This window comes from Lytechinus variegatus, chromosome 4 (assembly GCF_018143015.1).
Source record: "Lytechinus variegatus isolate NC3 chromosome 4, Lvar_3.0, whole genome shotgun sequence".
Lineage (NCBI taxonomy): Eukaryota > Metazoa > Echinodermata > Echinoidea > Temnopleuroida > Toxopneustidae > Lytechinus > Lytechinus variegatus.
The window spans coordinates 50662841-50685757 of record NC_054743.1 but is presented as its reverse complement, the minus strand read 5'-3'; the positions used below and the strand labels follow the sequence as shown (position 1 = coordinate 50685757).

Genomic DNA, 22917 nt, shown 5'->3' with positions numbered 1-22917 from the left:
CAGAGATACCATTATGCAGTATGGTATATAATGTAAAAAGGGTCATTGACCTTTGAAAGGCTTTGACCTTGAATTTTATCGGTGAATGTGCATTCTGGGTACTTAATTTTATTTTATTTGATATTCTGGTAAGAATTTGTGCATTTTGACACCATTATCACCAACCTGCACCTTTCCATCTCAGAGATACCATTATACAGTATATATGAAAAGGTCATTGACCTTTGACCTTGAAAAAAAGCACTTTCCCCAACCCGTATTCATCCTAACTTTTTTTTGGTAAATGTTGACACCCATACCTACTCAAATCAGTCAAAAAACCATTTCCAATAATTTTATTCCAGAGTGGCTACTTTGGGGTCTAATTTAGGGATACTATAAGACTTAGGTACATGTACATGCACAGTGAATAAAGAACAGGCCCACAGTCACTATAGGCCTACATGTACATTGTAGTATAAATTGGCGTGCCACATTGTCAGTGCTAGTCATCCATGGATCATCTTTCCAACGGAAGGATCGGTTTTATTTGGATGTCGTTTGGCACTGCTATTTGACATTTTGTCGGATCATGTTCTACTGATTATAATTTTACATGTACATGAAGTGTGCAAATATATCAGTGTTAGCCTTTTGACAAGGCTCTATGACTTTGGGTACTTCCCTGGCTGGGAAGTGACTGAGGTGCTATAGTGACAGAGAAATATATAGAAATCTTGGCCCCGTAATACACAACGAGTAGTGATCAATCAATGATTTCAAAAAACATTTCTGATTGGTTCTTTAGAGTCTGCGGAGCAAAAGGCTCCTGCAAGTCTGCAACAATGATTTTGATTGGTAACTCAATTAGGGATGAATCAATGAGCTTTGTTTTTCAGGGACCAGTCCTCACTTTCCTTCTCTTGGATTACGGCAATCAATTCAATTCAATTTATTAATTCATAAAATGCAAAGCAGATATATATACAATAAAATGTCTATGGGAATCACAACAAAAGCCTACGGTATATGGCTTGCTAAACAGTGATCCCCTATTTACATGTACATACAAAATATATAGCAGAAAGGTTTGCACACTCAATAGCTAAATACCAATGACCAATCAAGATCATTGTTGCATGCACATTTGTAATTCATCGCAAACCTTTATGTTAAGGAGCCCAGGGCCCCGTAACAAAAAGGTTAGCGATTAATCGCTAATTTGAAAGAACAATTTTGATTGGTTCCTCGTCAGTCTAATCAAAATGCGCATGCAACGATGATCTTGATAGGCTGTTTCATTTTAGTGATTAATTGCTAATCTGTGTGTTACGGGGCCAAGGTCTGTATAGTGAAGTTTACATACGGTACATGTACAAGTAAATATCGGACTGTACGGTATGGTCCAATTCTGTGCTAAAAACATGGGAAGCTGAAAAATGTCAGAAGTTTGTTTACCTTGCTATTCCTCATGCATTAATGGTGAAAAAAATTTCAGTTTCTAATTTCTGACTATTATGAATGATTTGACAGTCAAACAAGCTGATGAATTGAACTTGAAATGTGAGGGATATACCTCAACCACAACTTTAGAGCTAAAATTCAACCAGAGTTCAGAATACAGACCTTGATTTGTATCAAAAATGAGTAAATTGCCAATTTGTCCACTCACCACATGGTCTACCTTCATCTAGTCTAATGCCATATTCCATTCATCAACATTTCGTCTTACAACCATTTTGTCCAATCACTTCGTCTAATCACTATTTTGTCTTTTACCATTTTGTTTAATAACCAGTTGGTCTAATACCCATTTTCTTTTCATTCATTTTTTACAATTAACACAATTAACACTTTTATTTTAATCAGACTAAATGGCTATTGACCCAACTTTTTAGTAAACGGAATGGCATGATTAGACTAAATGAAAGTAGATCATGTGGTGAGTGGACGAACTGATGGTAGACCAAATGATAGTAGACGAGTTAGCAATTGGATGAATTGAAAATAAACCCCAAAATGTAGCCTTTTGGTGTGATGTAAAGACAGAGCCTTGCATATAGACTAGCAGATCATTGATGAATGACATTCTTCGGTAATGCATGCCTGCTGCTGTATGTGGATTATGCTCTAATTAGTGATCGAAGACCAATGAGTCATGGTACTAGTCCATAATTCATTACATTATGGAGCATTGATCCTAACCTTGCCTGACATAGAGTTATAAAAAATTAACTCAGATAAAGTTAAAGAATGAAGTTGCAGCAAACGATTATTTCATGAGAAAGTCTTTCATATCAAGGTTAAAGGAAACCAAAACCCAAGAAGAGAAGCAATGTTATTGGAAAGAGTAAAATGAGAGGAACAATTTAAAAAAAGTTTCATCAAAATCGGTTATGAAATAAGCAAGTTATGGGAGTTTGAAAACTCTTGTTGTACTTTCTATGGTGATCCTCAAATTGGCAAACGTGCTTCAAAATGGCTGATTTCGTGGACAACTCTCCATTTGTTTTGTACACAAATTTTCAGATTTCCCCCATTATTTTACATATTTCACATTATCTCCTCCTGACCTTGACATATGTGGTGTGAATTATATGTCCCCATGACATATGTTGTGCTCAGGAGGCAAGATGCAATTTGAAAGATGAGGAAAATCTAAAAAAAACATACCCGAAATACCTTTGGCTAGTCTTAAAAAAACTTTGGAAAAATTACCCTAAATACCTTTGACCCTGCAATTGACCATTCTTTCAAAACTACCCCCCTTTTTTTTAATCCGTGTTTTTGATACCCTTTATGATTACGAGTGCAGGCGCGGCCCGCTTACAAAACTAAAAACCACCCCTCAGTAGTAAACACGTTTTTTTGGGGTCACGCATATGTACAATGATATATTTGACTGCCCCCTCCCTGGGATTTTCTCCTCATTGGAAGATGAAACAAGGTTTCTTCCCCCATGAACATGGGGTATTACAATTATTTTCACATATGCTTCAGTCAAGCTGGTTCTCATTGTCAAATCTGTAAAAATTGAAATATTGTGTAATTCAAACAATAAAAAACAAAAGAAATATTGAGGGACATCATCGACTGCCTCATTTGCATTTCACTGTTTTGTGAAAAATAAGCGAAACTTTTAATTCTAAACTTTCATTTTATACATCGATTTTGATAAAATTTTCAGCGTTCTCGTTTTTATTAAACTTCTCTTTTTATTTAAATGAAAATTTTTCTGGGTAGACTTGACCTTTGAGGTCACTATTACACAGAAAAGCACATGTGGGTCAGTGTATGAACACTGCATGGAAAAATACCAGACACATGGTGGAGGCAATGTTTATTTTGCTTATTATTTCTCAGCAATTACACATTGGCTTACTAAGCCATGATTTGGCATATATATATATTTATCAATAAATACAAACCCTTGGGTGATCATTTTATTGGCTTCTGTCCAAACGTATGTCGGCATCTTTTCAAATCTCTTATTCTAAAACCAATTTTGATAAAATTTGCTTAAATTGCTCCCTTTATTTCACTCTTTCTGATAAGATTGAAGCTCTCCTTGTGGTTTGGATTCCTTTGGGATATTACTGAATGGCATTTAAGAAAGTTAAAAGTATCATGCACTACCACTATGTTTGCTATATATTCTCATCATGCACCATCAAGGCTTTTTGCACTGTCTTAGGCCGTGTTTATGCTTCCACTTTTCAGGCCAGAATCAGCGTTTCCAAACGTGATTAGTCCAAAACACGGTTGCGTCCATGCTTACTTTCATTTAAACGCTGTTTCAAAACGCCGATCGTAAACTCACAAAAAGGTGCGTTTGTAAACATCGTTTGACCAGAATCAGGCTTTCTGGGGAAGTATAAACAGAACCACGATCGTAAACGTGTTTAAATGACGTCATTTGGTACATGCTTCCGGTGAGATGAAAATCCGCGGGCAAATACAGTCGTATTGCTCCTTGTTTTCTCTACGTAAAAACAAGACAACAATCGGAAAAAAAAAAATTTCGAAAAAAGGCGCGCCCAATTTGACCTCGCTTTACGATGCGAAGCCAGCTGGAGATCATGATTTGCTCCTAAAAGTTAAGCATAAACAGCACTCCCAGAACCACGTTTACGATCGGCGTTTTGAATCGACGTTTGAAATCGCTGATTTTGTCCTCGCAATGGAAGCATAAACACACCCTAACAGATACAAGTATTTTCCTAATATTGCCCTTCTCAGCATAAACATTACCATAATCACACCATGCACAGTCAAACCTTTGTATAACCGATTCCCATGGAGGCAGATTGTGTAAGGACCTGTCTATAGCAGCTACCTGCCTATAATGACCACTAAACAGATTCCCATGGAGGCAGATTGTGTGTAAGAACTTGTCTATAGCAGCCACCTGTCTATAGTGACCACTAAAACTGCTTCCCATGAAGGCAAATTATGTGTAAGAACTTTTCTATAGCAGCCACCTGTCTATAGTGACCACTACAACTGCTTCCCATGAAGGCAGATTATGTGTAAGAACTTTTCTATAGCAGCCACCTGTCTATAGTGACCACTAAAACTGATTCCCATGGAGGCAAATTATGTGTATAAGAACCTGTCTATAGCAGCCACCTGTCTATAGTGACCACTAAAACTGATTCCCATGGAGGCAGATTGTGTAAGAACTTGTCTATAGCAGCCACCTGTCTATAGTGACCACTAAACAGATTCCCATGGAGGCAGATTGTGTGTAAGAACTTGTCTATAGCAGCTACCTGTCTATAGTGACCACTAAACAGATTCCCATGGAGGCAGATTGTGTAAGAACTTGTCTATAGCAGCCACCTGCCTATAGTGACCACTAAAACTGATTCCCATGGAGGCAAATTATGTGTATAAGAACCTGTCTATAGCAGCCACCTGTCTATAGTGACCACTAAAGCTGATTCCCATGGAGGCAGATTATGTGTATAAGAACTTGTATAGCAGCCACCTGCCTATAGTGACCACTAAACTGATTCCCATGGAGGCAGATTGTGTAAGAACTTGTCTATAGCAGCCACCTGCCTATAGTGACCACTAAAACTGATTCCCATGGAGGCAAATTATGTGTATAAGAACCTGTCTATAGCAGCCACCTGTCTATAGTAACCACTAAAACTGAGTCCCATGGAGGCAGATTGTGTAAGAACTTGTCTATAGCAGCCACCTGTCTATAGTGACCACTAAACAGATTCCCATGGAGGCAGATTGTGTGTAAGAACTTGTCTATAGCAGCCACCTGTCTATAGTGACCACTAAACAGATTCCCATGGAGGCAGATTGTGTGTAAGAACTTGACTATAGCAGCCACCTGTCTATAGTAACCACTAAAACTGATTCCCATGGAGGCAGATTGTGTAAGGACTTGTCTATAGCAGCTACCTGTCTATAGTGACCACTAAACAGATTCCCATGGAGGCAGATTGTGTGTATAAGAACCTGTCTATAGCAGCCACCTGCCTATAGTGACCACTAAAACTGATTCCCATGGAGGCAGATAATGTGTATAAGAACCTGTCTATAGCAGCCACCTGCCTATAGTGACCACTATAACTGCTTCCCATGGAGGCATATTGTGTGTATAAAGAACTTGTCTATAGTAGCCTCCTGTAGGACTATAGGACCCATTTTTCTACTAGAGTGAAATGCATGATATACACCGGCCCGTATTCTGAAGTCGGGTTTAACTTAAACTTGGGTTTAAAGTTGTGGTTTAGGTATGGATGTCTCCTTCTGTACTGCCTTGGCAGACCTTATTTAGGCTTAATTGCCTATCACAGCAGCTGCTGTACCTACATTATACTCGGTGTAATTCAATTTGACACCCATGCCCCAACCATGTGCATCCTACATCTCAATATTAAAGGGCAAGTCCACCCCAACAAAAACTTGATTTGAATAAAAAGAGAAAAATTCAACAAGCATAACACTGAAAATTTCATCAAAATCGGATGTAAAATAAGAAAGTTATGACAATTCAAAATTTTGCTTCATTTCACAAAAACAGTTATATGAACGAGCCAGCTACATGTACATCCAAATGAGAGATTCGATGATGTCATTCACTCACTATTTCTTTTGTTTTTTATTGTTTGAAATATGAAATATTTTGATTTTCTTGTCATTGTCATGTGAAATGAAGTTTCATTCCTCCCTGAACATGTGGAATTTCATTATTCTAACATTTTGTGCTTCAGGCAAGGAGGTCCTAATCGTCAAATTCGTAAAAATTGAAATATTGTATAATTCAAACAATAAAAAACAAAAGAAATAGTGAGTGACATCATCGACTCTCTCATTTGGATGTAACTGGCTCGTTCATATAACTATTTTGTTAAAAATAAGCGAAACTTTGAAATGTCATAACTTTCTTATTTTACATCCGATTTTGATGAAATCTTCAGCATTGTGCTTGTCTAATTTTTCTCTATCGGTTCAAATCAACATTTTTCTGAGGTGGACTTGACATTTAAAGGGCAAGTCAACCCTGAAGGAAATTTTGTTCTGATTAAAAAGAAAAAAAAAATAGAAAAAAAAAATATGATTCATGTTGATAGGATATTTGGGAAATTCTTTTGAAGTTTCTTGGAAACATGGCGCATGTGGGGAGCTGATTGATATAACATCACATCAAAATCAAGATATCAAAAGTTTGCAAGTCTGTTTAATATTTTTTGGTAAATTATTTTTTTAAACCAAAACTTATTTAAGAAGTTTCTAGAATTTGTCTGCTTTTATTTAATTCATATTGACATCAAGAAGGAAATCAAGAAGGGAAAACCATCTTATTAGTCAATGTGTATTATTTATGACTGAAAAATTGAACTTTGGTAAACCGATATCCACACTTTGACAACTCATTCTGACCCAAGAGTGAACAATTTCTCAGGCTTACATACATGCTTTTCATATTTTTTCTTATTTAGGAGACCAAGTTGTGAAGCGATACTTTTCAAAGTACTGTAGTTTTTCTGGCAGAAAAATGGGGGGGGGGGGAGGGAAACACTGTTACATATCAGTCAGCTCAGCTCAAAACGTGCCCCAACACGAACAGAAAATGAAAATAACCCATACGGTATATCATGAACATACAGTGTAAATACCGATACATTCAAATAAACAAATCAAACCAACTTCATTAGAATATAAAAAATTTTATTCAAAATTGATCACAGATTTATTTTCCAAATGAAATATCCTCTACTCTACAGAAAACCCTGTGTATCGTTATAAAAACATTAGTAACTATCCATAAATTTTTCATCCCGCTACACAACAACTGCTGTAGCTAATTCAAGATTTCTCAAATATCGCTTACGATGAAAATGCCAAACTCATCTTCATAAACTGTTCTTCAACTACATACATGTAGGAATGTCTGAAACTTATCAAATTTAGACAAAGTCTTCCCCAATTTATGCATAAGTTGAAAATAAATCAACGTAAATTGCATGCATTGTATAATATACAAGAACATTAGTGACTTCATGTACCCCATTATAAACTTGCCTAAAAAAAATCATTAAACATGCAAAAGAGAGAGGGAAAATCAAACACACAAAACATCAAATGAAAACTTACATACTCATTGCCAACATCAGCACCTGCCACTTTAAACCTGAAAGGACTGGGCTATTTGAGATCTCTTGAGGACCGGGGGGGGGGGGGGGGGGGCATGATGACCCCCCTTCTGATCTCGGCTGCTGTTCATGCGATTGCGCCGAAATTTGGTGAGCACATTCTTCACCACGTAACCTACAAGCCAAAGCCAGTATTAAAAAAAAATCAAAATGAATATTTTTCATTTATCATGAATATGCAAATTTATTCATGAAAAACATTATTTGCATATTTAACACCCGATTTCACTTCAAATTTTCTTTCCAGATGTCATCTTTGTAATCTAATTCAAAGGTTTCCAGAAAGAAAACTGCGAAAGCCAATTTTTTCCTTGTGTATTTCTCTGCTTTTTCATCTTTGTTTTTCTTCATTTTTTCAATGAAAATTATAACAGCCCATTTTAAAACTAAATTAAGCCCTAAATTAATTAAGTATACCAATTAGAATGAAAAATAATAATCCTTTAACGAATATCATATCCCATCGACTTTGTACACAAAGTATGAAAGAGCCATTTTTGGCATGACATTGTCTCGTAAAAAGCGAATTTGGTCTCAAAAGTTGCACAAGACTTCAAAATTTTGCAGGGCTCTCTTTTTGCGTTTTGGAAATATCGCGTGAAGCGTTGGGGAGAGGGGGCCATGATTCCGTTTAGGATTAAAAGGAATGAATTACCATACCTCACATTTCGAAGAGCATCATCACTTACACAATTACTTTCATACACTATTCAAGACAACATGCATTTACATGTACTTGTACTGTTTTTTAAAATGATTAATAATTTCAAAAATACTTGCATTGTCTTTGACAAAAATAGATCAAAATTACTTAGTAGCAACACTGATTATTATACTTTTCATTAGTTAGTCCATTGGCATACATAAATAAAGCTGGCTTACAGATATAATGCTTCTAATACTGTAATCTTAATACATGTATGCAGTACTGTACAAGGGGTGAACAAATTTCTTTTGAATTTTTTCTTTTAATTCATTTCATCAAAGTTTTCTACTTTCCTGGAATTCTTTTTAATGCAATTTTTACTCAGAATGAAAGTTGTCTAATTACATTATAGTGTCATAGAAAAATAGTATATAAAGATAATGGAGAAAATAACATGCACTGTGATTTTGTAAGATATGTGTGTGTGTGTGTGTTGGAGGGTGGTAGGGGAATGCCCCTTCCCATTTGAGGGGTATCCCCCACTGTATGGCCCATAGAATACACCGATTTAAGGATTCGTCTCAGGTTACATGTACCTGAACACTGTCTTCATATAGATGACATTACTCGTACATGTGTAGGATTTTTTAAGTCTTTCGGCTCAAACAAATGATGAAATGAAAATCCTTATTATATGATTTGAAATAGAAATCTAAAATGGATATACTTCGAAGATTCTATTTGCATTATTGATCGTTGGCTGGCACCCATTATGCAGTACCAGATCCCAGATCGACGTTGTTCTAACCCTCAAATGGTTGAATGCCAAACAAAGTAGCAGCAACTCCCATCTGTTAGTTTCATCAACATGTTTGTCTGTACAAGTTGTCAGATCTGACATCTTTCCTTGATGCTGATTGGCTGAGAGGCACTGTTCCTATGTTAACTGTCGTATAAAACATTACGTCAAACTTCCCTTTGAAACAATACCGCAGTTCGGATTGCGAACTGCGGTGTTGTACCCCATTTTCCGTTTGGATCTCCTAAAAATCATTTCCAAGCCCTTATCAACCGCGCTTGGCCAAGTAATCCAGGGGTAATCCCCGCTGTCTCAATTTCACCCCCACAGGCCAGTATATGAGCGTTGAGCAAAGGACGAAAAGATAAACAACAGCTGCGCTATTACGTAAGACTTCTCTGCCTGTAGTAGGACCTTCGGAATGAAATTATTGTATTCCATATTTTAATCACATTTTCAAAGGCATATTGTATTCAGTAACCCAATGTTAGTCCATTTTCAATTTCGAACGAAGAAAATCGACCTCGGAATAAGGAAAGTAAGCGAATAAAAATGACGGTATGCTTACAGGGACCGCACTCAGCGCTGCGCATGCATCCCATCGTGTGTGGCCCCCTGCTGTGACTGTATATGCCGGGCTGTTGTTTTATCTTCGGACCAACATCAAGAAACAGGTGTTTTGATACTTAAATTGCTTTCTTGAGGCAGTTACGGCTGGAGAAGAGAATTGATGAGAAGGGGAACTGGGGTATAGTGTTCTCAAATGGAAGTTTTTCGTCATGTGGGACTTGTCGGATAAAACGTCCAACAAGTCCTTTCATGAAATGCTCCCCTGATTTTGCCAACGGGGGCTTGAATCCCGACCTCCTAGTTGTGAGATGGGCCCTCTATTGACTGAGCAAACACACCTGGGCCCCGGCTGACAAATTGTTACGATTGATTCAATCAATCGTAACTCTTTAGAATCCATCAGTGCCATAATTTTTTCTACAATAAATTTGTAAAATCTCCTTTGTAAACAAAGTAGAACACACCAAATTATCAAGAAATCAATGAATTTATGGATATACATTCATACCTAGAATTTCTTTTAAACAAACATGCATTTTATATGTTGACTTTGCTGGCTTTCCGTAGTTGCACTTGATTGGATCAATCGCAACTCCTTGTATGACGGGGCCATGATAACTGACTAAGACATGCATTCATCATTGGTTTTCCTGAAAACTCTTATACACAGGTCCAGAGTCTCCAAACTGTGATCATATACTTGTCCCAAATGTAGTTAACGATATGAGTAAAAGCCTGTATAAATATTGGATAAACCTATTTCATGATTTTAAAATAACATCCCCTCATACAACAAAATTCATTTTACACATACTGTGGTTACAACTACCCAAAAATTACTGTTATCCCATGTATAAAATTGTTGTTCTCTTCTCCTTTCTTTATTTTCAACATATAACATTTATTTATTACTTTTACATGCCATTTTGTTATTGCAATTGTTATTGTATATATTTTGTATTTTACCTTGTACAGAATTTCGCAATTCAGCCTTTGGCTGCGATGAAGTTTTCTGAATAAACCATTTCAATTTCAATTTACAAAAAAAACAAGCATTCATGCTATTCTGGAAGCACAGACTCAAATTTGACACTTGAACAAATTAAACCAAGTCTAGGTGTGGAGACTAGACACTCCAAACCCTCTGTGTCAAATAAAGAAGCAGCCACAGTATACAAGTGAATCTAGTCTACTACTTCAGACGTTGCACTATGCAAATTGCAACCACTCGGGTCTGTGCCTGCAGACTATATTCATGTATTCTCAGCAATGGGGGAAACATATCCCATATCAATTTAAAATCCATTTCAGAATCCCAATAAAATCCATTGAGGCAACAAGCCGACAATACCCGACACCACTTCCATATACACACACATAAATCCAAGGTTGCAATTATTATTGGCATTATAAATAAAGATTGAACATGTAGTAAGAATGAGCTTGTTATTTATCCTTGTGATCCGGGTTTCAGCTATCGGTTTGCTTCCAGATTTCGTAGAATACCCACCTGAAAGAGAAATGTCTGTCAAGGAAAGTTGACAAAGTTCTGTAAAACGTGTCATTGATTCCCTGTTTGCATATGTGACCTACCACCCCCCAAAACCATCAAAAAGTTGCCAGGTAAGGTTCTCTGTCAATAGCCAAAATAGTAATTTAGTGTAATTTAGTCTCCAACAAGTGAAATGCCTCTGGCCATCTCACCTGCATCACGCGATTCAACATAGCAGCAGTGCTGACTTTGAAAACTACTATAACTCGCACAAGATGTTCAGTGATACTTGGTTACTCTTATTTCCAAGTTTTATGAACTAGACCAATACACTTTACAGAGATAGGATGGTAATTCAACAAATATCCCCAATGTGGCCAAAGTTCATTGACCTTACATGACCTTTGAACTTCATCATGTGACCTGAAACTTACACAGGATATTCAGTGATCCTTGATTAACCACTGACCCACTAACCTACTGACTATACATGTACATAAAAGAGTAGCTGAGGATTTGGCATGCCATATCTAACCAAGCCTGATGAGAAACAAGGTTCTAACACTCCTCAGTACAATTTGCTGAATAAGAGATGAGGTTTGATCAGCCACAATGAATAGTACATATTGTGCTACTTGCAACATATACAATGGCCTATCTTGACGGTCCTGACCAGGAATGGAGCTAAGTAAGGACAGGAGTTCAAACCCAAAAGGATGCATGAAAAACGTTTCTCCAAAGACTGCAGAATCTGATATCGCGCAAGCGAAAATCCTCTTGTCCGGCCTCAATTCCATTCCTAGTTCTGACCACATCAGTACTTACTCATGTATTTCCGCCCATATCTTTGGTAGCTGGTCATCCAACTGACCGCTCTGTATGTTGTGAATCTCTTCTTGAAGCTGCTTGAACTTCCTACGATCGTCCGAGATCTGATGCCTTAGTTCTTCGATCCTTTCCTGGGTCATACGGCGGACCACAAGGTCAACAGGGGTCTCCACCTCTCCCTTATCACCACTCCTCTTCCTCCTGGAAGATGAAAAAGATGAGGAAAGAGTTCATCAGGAAATTATGAAAGAAATTATGAAAAAGGAAAGAGTTCATCAGGAAATTATGATAGTTTGAAAGGGAGCAGGAAAGAAGTTACAGTATTATGCACTTGGGACACTCAATATATATGAAATATAAAAGAGCTATTCTGATTGGTTCTTGGTCAGTGTTCTGAGCAAAATGCCAATAATTCCTAGCACCATCAATGATGGAACTGATAAAATAGTCCAAGATTAGAGTCCAACATAAAAGAACACAATGTAATAAATTAAAGTAAGTACTTACATGCATTTTTATTATTTGATTATCACCTGATATTAAAATGGAATGTGAAGGAATGTATACTGAATATAATGGCAGCCAGGGGCCCGTTTCATAAAGCTGTTCGTAAGTTAAGAGCGACTTTAAGAACGACTGGTGATCATTTCTTACGCGCTAAACCGTCACCAATGAATATACAGTGTACTACAAGAAAGGATCACCAGTCGTTCTTAAAGTCACTCTTAACTTACGAACAGCTTTATGAAACACCAACCTGGATTCATATCTTCTCTACAGTATTCCTATTACAAGCAAGGTGCTTTCCATTTCATGTTTACTCCATTGATTAAACATATGATAATCAAACAAGGGGGCAAAGTCTTTTGCAAACACTCATTCCCATTGTGCTAAAGTCCATGACATATGAAATATCACACCCAAGCAATTAAAAAAATTGAACACAATTCCAAATCTCTAATCATTCTTTCAAGGAAAAGAATCGTGCTCAACAAGCTGGGGGAAATCTCACTTTAATGTGATGGAAAGGGGAATACTAGCTATGGAACATGTCTTTATCATTTTATAAACCTGTAATTTCTTCATTCTGTAAGGTAAGTTATTATTCAGTCTTCAATTTTATGTTACATGTAAATGGATAAAGCGTTAAAAATTTGTGCACACCATGCATAAAAAGAATGATTTAATCTGTTATAACAGGTGTAACGCTTAAATTGTTGTTGTAGAATGCTTGGATAAAGGTTTATGTTTGACTGGCTTACAAATTACAAAATAGCATGTTTCTGTGTTAATAGATGGGCCTACTTTACAATGCAAACATTTAAGAAAGTTACAAGGGCACATGTAATATGTTCATAGTTATGAAATTTGGTGCTTCTCTAATTTGAGAAAAATTGAAATGAAACAAGTACAACATATGATTTAATACTTAATTACTCTGTTAGTTTTTGCTTTTAATCAAATGGACATCATCTGTGACATATTATTAAAGAAACTCATGAAATGAATTCATTTTAATCATACTGCAAGTAAAAAAATGATATATTCATGAACTTTGATTAGAGGATTCTTTTGATTTGCACATGAAATCATGATTTTTTAGCAATCATGGGTCTGACATGACTTAAATTTTTTTGTGTAACTCCCAATCTGAGCACAAGAAAGAAAGTACTTTCGTAAAAAGTCAAGGTGCAATCTTTTCAATCTGAAGATTTCTCATGCAAATACGGACTCTATTTCCCTGATAACTTTCCTCGCTTGTCTGCAAGCTTTCCAAATTTTTAAGTCTTTTTATCACTAAATGTACAATGTAATCCCACTCCCTTTTAGATTAATTTGCAGTTTTGCATAATCCTTTTGATATTTCATACATGCAAGTTTTTCTCACACTTTTGTTTGTTTCCCTTCCTCTCCCATTTCATTGCAGTTACAACCTGGAATCTAAAATCTACTTTTAATCGAGAGCTGCAGGACTCTAATAGGTAGCAGAATATAACATGTCTTGAGCATAAAAAAAACCGCAACATTACAGAGAACGGTAGTTAGAGGCTTTGATAGCCCTATGAACTGAAAAAACCTGAAATAACAATGGTTAAAAAAAGTATAATAACTCTCTACCTGGTAGCATCGTCGTCTTCACTGGTCATTTTGCATTTTCATTGACATCGCTCTTCTCACCGAACTGGTCCGTGTGTACAGCCATCAGAAATCTTTTCTTGGTAAGATATTGAGCTTGAAGTTGTGTTGTGTATATTAAACTTTATCAACAAATTTGATGAAGTGAATGGGGGGGGGGGGGGTGAATTCTCATTATACTGAATGGTGTAAATACCCGTATAACACCAACATACACTACATGGAATTTACATGTATGAGTTGGCATCCATACCAATCTAACAAGTGGAATGCCTCTGGTAGTCTCACCTGTATTACGCGTTTCAATATAGCAGCAGTGATGACTTTGAAAAACAACTACTGAATAACTATTCACAAAAAACAACATTAAAATACTTGTTTCATTGACCCTAAATGACCTTGGCCATGTGACCAGAAACTTGCTGGATGTTCAGTAATACTTAATTACTCTTATGTCCAAGTTTCATGAATTGGGTCCATATACTTCCTCAGTTATAATGACATTTTGTTAAATGACCCTTGACCTGACGAAGACACACATTGTTAATCTAGTATCATTTTACACTAATGTGTAGGTTTCATATTAAGCTAGATCCATAAACTTTCAAACTTATGATGGCAATTCTACAAATGCCCCAACATGGCCAAAGTTCATTGACCCTAAATGACCTTTGACCTTGGTCATGTGACCTGAAACTCTATCAGGATGTTTAGTCATAGATGGGGCCTTGCACTGATTTTCTTTTGCATTCTTTATTAATGTAATGCGCTGTTATGTGCTGCTTAGCTGAGTAAAATTTTAATATGCACCAATTTTTGTGGATTGATACTTCAAACTTCTCAGGTAAGCTTTGACTTAGGCTATATAGACCCCTTTTTATGACATGTTGATGAAGGTCCGTGTCGACATGAAAACATAACTCGCTCTCACAGTGTTTACAATGTGTACACGACCAAAAAACACGCCGTGTACACGTGCATCAAAAATGGACTTTCAAAACGGGCCTAGTGGCAGGTCACAGGATCTATGGTCTAGGATCAACCAAAGGCCACAGAACACCTTATGACTGTTCGCTGTACGACCCATTCCATCAAGGATCAAATATAAACTTCTCATTTTAACATTCAAATGCATTCATGGTATTGCCCCTGCTTATCTTCAAGAACTTGTCCAGATTCATAAACCCAAGCGTAGTCTCCGTTCTGGCTCACAAAATCTTCTCTCTGAAATTACTGTCAAGACCAAATCATATGGGGATCGGGCTTTCCAGAAAGCTGCACCAGCACAATGGAATTCTCTTCCATCGACATTAAGAAATATTACCCGGCTTGAGAAATTCAAAGTTCAATTAAAAACCCACCTCTTTCAGAATGTTTGATTTAGTCACTCGCGCATAGAGACCTGTAGGTGTTATGTGTATTTAAGAAATGTACTATTATTATTATTATTAGCGATCTGATTTTGGAACAAATCACATTTTGCTCATTTTCTGAAAAAGAACATGGAACATATTATATTTGAGGTTAAAATTGAAAGAATACTTATATAAAATTTTGAAAGATTACAAGCCTATATTTTAGAGTAAAGGCCAAATTAGTTTCCAATCGTAGGCAATCGTACGACTGCTATGACGTCATTACGACTAGATATTAAATTCGCTTTTATGCTAAGAGGGATGATGGCACAGTCACAGATTTGAAGACAGGTATTTGTACAATGATTTAGAACATTACACAGTAAGATATACCAAGTCTCAATATTAGCATCGACTTCTACTACATTTTATTCTGAAATCGGGTCGCAGACCAATCGTAAGGTGTGAAGTAGCCTTAACGATTGGTCTGTGACTTGGAATGGAATGTAGTAAAATTTATGCCAATACAGATACATGGAACATGTTACTATGTAAATTTCTAAATCATTGGTGGAATACTTATGCTCAAACCTGTAACAGTGCTACAAGTAGAAATGACACAATAGCAATAGTAAATTGGTTACCATTTGAAGTAATCTGGCTTTGTGACATTACCAAACCAGCCAGAACACCATACTTGAAATGATGCTGGTGTTGGGATTGACCTCGGAAAACATGACAAATTTCTGGCAGTTCGTATTGAGCACCAGTGTAGAACGTGATCTGCCGTACCAAACTTCACAGCTGGTGGTGACGATCTACGTGTAATTTGCCCTTCGCCAACACCAACCCCCAGGGATTGGGAAAATTGTGATAGTGTAGTGTTAGTGATCTGAAGCTCATAAACAGGTGAGGAACAGAATGAAACTTTCATATAGAATTAGTTCTTACTGTTGTGACTTAAGTACAAATTATAAGAGCCCTATACATTTTAACGGATATTAATATTTAATCTTTTGGATATTTGAAGGTGAGTTAAGCTTTTACTACAATTTCTCCCCGATTCACTTTTGTAATCCAGACATTCTCACATAAAATCTATATTATTAGCAACAGAGGAGCGACTATGATGCCATGAGCTATCGTTTACTTCATTGATATCGTAATTATGAACCCAGCTTGGTGTTAGAGAGCTCGGTTCGATAGCCTTTTCAAGCTCTCAACACTAACACCAAACCAAAACTAACTCCAAACACCATACCTGAATTGAATTCTTGCAGCACCGAATGATAAAGGATACATTTCAAGGTAGGATGGAACACAGACATTTTCCTTGCTGAATCCAACTTTGTATTTCAGTTTGGTTAGTTGTTCCTCATACATGGCCAATGCTGACTTATTATTGAAGCCATTGCCCTGAAACAAAGAAAGCAGAGAAACATAGGAGTCAGTGTACATAGCACTATGAAACATTGTTTCATGAAGGTATTGTGTTATCTTCACAGTAGGACAGGTGAACCTTTCTTTACTACATGAGATACCCAAATTGTCTCTGATTTGACCTATAAGGGTCTACTTTGTCCACAAAACTTCCTACATTTCCCCCATCAAATTTACAAATGAATTCTCATGCTTCTTTAATAACATGGATTTAAATCTATAAAGAATGGACTTCGACTACAGCTGATTTAGCACCCCAAAATTGATTAAATTGTTGCAAAGTCAGGAATAACTTACAATCAGATTTCATCATGACTTCGGGAACATGAATGTATTAATAGGCTGACATATATTTATACACATTCTCAGTTGACTTATTTTTCTCATTAGAAAAATCCATAGGGACTCTACCTGAGTGAAATATTTCCCGGTTGGTTTGAGAAGTTCCATTGACAGTTCTAGGATTAGGCGAAGAAAGTCCCATTGGTTTCCTGCATATATGAAAAGAGATAAGAAAAATAACATATTGTAAATATACATATGTATATACCTACCTCCACACTGAAAGTTACTGTCACCTTTGAAAAAAAATAAAAGAGGTCAAATGGCTAAAGTTGTCCCACCCCTGGGGTAAGTTGAGCCACCTTCTGGGGCAAGTTGAGCCACAAAAACTATGTAGGTCTACAAAAAGTATGGGAAAAGAACCAGCATGACAATTTTCTCATTTAAAGCCTTTTCACTTGCTAATTCGCTACAAATACTCACATCCTCTAAAGGTAAAACAACTGTCTGGTGAATATGGTTCTTTCTGACTGCATATCAATGGCTTCAATTTTTTAAAAAATTTTTAAAAATTATATTTAAGGATGCATTTCCCTCTGAAAAATTATTTTGGTTTCAACATTGAAACCAATGTGGTGAGGTTAGAGGTTATGCAATGGGCCATCAATATATGGCACCACCACAATGTCCAAATCATTCATTATTGGCCTGGGGGTGGTGGCTCAATTTGCCTCGTCTTCCCTACATATTAAAACTAATGTCGAGTCAAAATTTGTCCTGTAAATTGTAACAGGACAAACATGAAAATAGGTGACAACGTTTGCTCCTGTGACAACCACTCCAAGCTTTATTTTGTTTAAGATGTTCATGTAGGCTTAGAGTTGTAATATGGATTTGATGTTAGATTTAGGGTAGGGTGTAGTGTTAAATCAGGCTTTGAAGTTTGTCACTTAATACTAGTGTGATGAAGATATAGCGGAGCAAAAGCAAGCTCTTTTATATTCTTTGTCTTTTCACAGTCCTTCACTACCGTAAAGATATACTATAGAATATACATGTAAGTCTTTGAATATGTTACTTACATGAACACGTATCAGACTTCACTACTTGATTTAACCCTATTTTAACTGGGTTTTTTCAAACCAGGTTACACTGGGGGGCTGATTGTGTAATCGGCACCAGGTAAAAATGGCAGAGGTAAAAAATGGCAGAGGTAATAATGGCAAAGGTAAAAATGGCAGAGGTAAAAATGAGTGAGGTAAAAATGGGAGAGGTAAAAATGGGAGAGGTAATGATGGCAGAGGCAAAAATGACAGAGGTAAAGATCATGACATGATATTATGAAATGATGATACAGGGTGCTACATAACTTTTTAGAAGCACTTGCCCAGTTGGGCAAGTAAATTTTAAATAGTTGGAATATACTTGCCCAAAAATCCGTTTCACTTGTCCGAAAAATCCTTGAAAAAAAAGGTTTTCCCTCTTCAAAAGACAGTATTGCAGTTTTATAAACCACTGAACTTCTTTTCTTTAGAGCTTTTGACATGACCTGATGTACCTTGTTATTGCAGGTCTTTTTCTAAAGTGATTTTATCTTGCCTGCCATGACCAAAATTAGGGTAGATATCATATAAACAAGGCAAAAGCGATTTTGTGTCTCGCCCACGTATGAAAATAACCAGAAATATCGTGATTCGCAAGGGCATGCAACAGAATTGTTTCGAAACTTCATTGTAATATGACTGGGATGGAATAACACTTGCCTTAAGAGCCTTGCATGTAAATTTTAATGTTGACCTGAAAATGACCTTTGACCTTATCATGTGACCTCCGACTGCAGCATAACATGCAGGTCCCCCAAGTCCATCTACCATCCAAGTTTGGTTGAAAAGTGACTTACGGTTGCAGAGTTAGGTGTCATAAGAGAGTCTTGCATGTAAACTTTAACGTTGACCTGAAAATGACCTTTGACCTTACCATGTGACCTCCGACTGCAGCATATCATGCAGGTCCCCAAAGTCCATCTACCATCCAAGTTTGGTTGAAAAGCGACCTACGGTTGCGGAGTTAGGTGTCATAAGAGTCTTGCATGTAAACTTTAACGTTGACCTGAAAATGACCTTTGACCTTACCATGTGACCTCCAACTGCAGCATAACATGCAGGTCCCCCAAGTCCATCTACCATTCAAGTTTGGTTGAAAAGCGACTTACGGTTGTGGAGTTATGTGTCATTAGATTTGTGACGGACGGACGACATTTGGATCCCTAAGTCTCGCCTTCACCTCTGGTGGGCAAGACAAAAACATCGACCCTAATTTTGGTCATTCTACTGTAAGATATTTTGCTTGCCCAATTCGGGCATGTAGTTTTGGTCTTTACTTCAAAACACTTGCCCTACTCTTCACTTTTACTTGCCCCACTCTTAACTTTTACTTGCCGGGCAATGGCGCAAGTGCTTATGTAGCACCCTGTGAGATATTATTTTGATTTTTTTATCATGTTAGGTCTATACTTTATCATTGATGTGATTACACTCAAACATTTTCATGCCAAAATGATTCCAATTAGTGAGTGATGAAAGAATATATCCGGATATATCTTGGCCAGTCTGTAAATAGTAGAAAAAGCACTTTATCACATACATACCAAACAAATTTTAATGTAAACACCAATGTGCATTACCATTAACACACTGACATAGATGAGTTCGGGATTTCTTTGAATCATTTGCATAACTTAGTTAGATAACAGAAAAATAACATGTTCTGTAATAAAAAATAATTTTTCATATTTCAACATAATGGATCTGAATAGATATTAATATGATACCTATATATTTTAATGTAAATGATATAATAATAGCAACTATTTTTTCACAGTAATACCTCATCGCAGCTAGTCCAAGTGGATATTAGGTTGCTTAACTAGTTTCTTTGGTAACGGTTACCGCATGAATTTTTGAAATGTGTAGCGAATCAGGGATTTGAATTTATAGGTGTTTCTTAGGTACCATTTTATATCGACCTGTCTTGAAGGGGAAATTCACCCTGACAAATGGTTTACTGTGATTGGTGAAGGTGTGCAGAAAATCCATCAAAGATTCAAGAAAGTTATTAGAAGTTTGAGTTTTTGATCTGTGACGTCACATACTAGTAACTACCCCGTATTTTATGCACCAAAATGTCTACTTTTCAATTTTTTTAATCAGTGGTTCCTAATTGCTAATAAAAATCTTTCAGGAGCGGATGTGAAATTATTTGTATGTTAATATACTTAAGGTACCATTTTTATTATTTTTTTAATGACATTTCGTTGATATTTTTTTATTACACCATATCGGGAAATCTGCTCGCAAATGACGTACCCATTAACGTTTAATTTTAGTAGCTTTTTAGATCTTTTATGGATTCCCTAAAACCCTCACCAATATCATTTTAATAAACTTTATGTCAGTGTAAATTTCCCCCTGTAATGAATTAAGTACAATATATGGGATTCAAAGCGTTCTTCAAATTTGAACATTAGGAGAGCGATTTGACATGAGAAGGTTAAGGAAAAAAAAAGAAATACCAACTCAAGTGTTACCATTTTTACCTCTGCCAGTATTACCTTTGCCATTTTTACCTGCCATTTTTACCTTTGCCATTTTACCTCTGCCAGTTTTACCTTGCCATTTTTACCTCTGCCATTTTTCCACCGAGCCGAGTAATCGCCGTGAAAATTGCACGAATGTAGAGCTGGATGTAAACTACAAGACTGTATAGTCAAATATTCCCAAAATTGATTGTTTTCATATTTCATCAATTATGCAAATAAATGTATGAAATTTGCCCTAAATTTGTTTTTTTGTGTGGTATGTTTTTGCCTTTAACTCAATTTAAATAGCTGGTAGAACTTGGTGAAAGTATCAATTCTTAAACTTCTCCAAACAAATTGCAGATTGTGTCTTCTTTTCATTTACACTTCATGATAAGAAGACACAATCTTCCCCAATTATCTGATTACATGCCAACATTTAAAAACATGATAAACATACCTTTAATACTGTCACAAATCAAACACTGATCATATTATCTTTTGTTCGTTTACATAGCAAAAAGAGCAAAAGTACCGCAGTTTACCAGTCATTCATTTTTTATGTTTTATCGAATCATAAAACCAAACCAAGCTAAATACAATTACGATTAAGTATCATATTGCACCCAAAGTCTGTTAACAATTAACTTGAAACTGCAGAACAATGTTTTCTACAGTTATATGAGCACGTCATTTATATTTTGACAATCAGACAGGGCTGATGCAACTTCAGGAGCAGAGCAAATCAAAATTTCCATTTATGCTCTATATTATACTGCTTTTTTTCTATTTTACGAAGTAAGAATGCCCTATAAAATTGTACTTGATTTGTATTGCTTTATATTACTTTGTATCATGTTTTGAATGGAAATGAAATAAAAGAATTGAATTGAAAATGAAATTTTCCAATGGACTACTGAATTCTGAAATTCCAATACATTATCTATAGGGATCATTCAGTTCTGGTAGGTATACAATTACCGGCAAAAAACAAAATCTATATGTCTTGTTGATGTTCATTGAAATTTTCTTCTTCTGTGTCTATCATATACAAATACGGTGTTAAGGCGACCGCACACCTTACGATCGGTCTGCGACCCGATTTCAGAAAAAATTGTAATAGAATTTGATGCTAATATTGAGACTTAGAATATCTATGTTCTAAATCATCATACAAATACCTATGTTCAAATCTGTGATTATGCTATCATCCTTCTTAGAATAAAAGCAAATTTAACATCTAGTCGTAATGACGTCATAGCAGTCGTACGATTGGCTACGATTTGGAACTAATTTAGCCTTTACTCCAAAATAAAGGCGTGCAGTCACTCGAAATATTTATATTAGTACTCTTTCAATTATTTTTAACCTGAAATAAAATGATATGTTCCATTCACATTTTCACTTTGTCTAAACCCCTTTCGGCTAACAATCATTTGATATCGTTGCCATGGGTCCAATCACCGGTTCGAGGACAACAAACTGTATCTCCTGGACAATCACCTACCAGACAACTACCCCCTGACAATTACCCCCAAGGACAATTACTCCCGAGGACAATTACCAACGGGAACAATTATCATCCCCCGGGCCAAAGGGAGTGCATAGAGTCATACGACGACCTTACGTTTGACGTAAGAAGTACTCAAAGCATTCTCGAGTATCTTGGAATCAAACGAACGCAGTAAGAAAGCCGTAAAAAGTGAACTTCATCTGCAAATTCTAACTTCTCTAAATTCTATCATAATTTTTATGTCATGCTACAAGACCATTCGTTCTGGCAATCTTCGCAGTGGCATAGCTATGGGGGGCCAGGGGGCACGTGCCACCTCCCCCCCGTCCCCTGAAAAAAAAATATGTGGAGTAAAAAAGGGGGAGAAATAAAGAAAAAAGAAGGGGAAAGATAAAAGAAAAAAAGAGGAAAATAACAGGAGTAAAAAAAACAAGGAGAGGGGAAGCTTTTTTTATGTCACTACAGTATATGAAAATTTTGGTCATGCTTCGCGCTCGCATTGCGTGTCCTCAGGGGGTAATTGTCTGGGGGGTAATTGTCCTCAGGCGGTAATTGTCCAGGGGTAATTGTCCTCGGGGGGGGGGGTATTGTCCGGGGGGGGGGGGGGGTAATTGTCCTTGG

General features: G+C 36.5%; 1 long non-coding RNA gene across 1 annotated transcript; it reads right to left on the bottom strand.

Annotated features, from left to right (window-relative positions):
- Positions 1–10710: 10710 nt before the first annotated feature.
- On the bottom strand, positions 10711–17427 carry LOC121414252. The gene is made up of 3 exons (XR_005969829.1): positions 17336–17427; positions 16785–16900; positions 10711–11183 (listed from the first exon to the last, which is right to left on the bottom strand). It is a non-coding gene; the product is annotated as an uncharacterized LOC121414252 (long non-coding RNA).
- Between the last annotated feature and the right edge of the window lie 5490 nt (positions 17428–22917).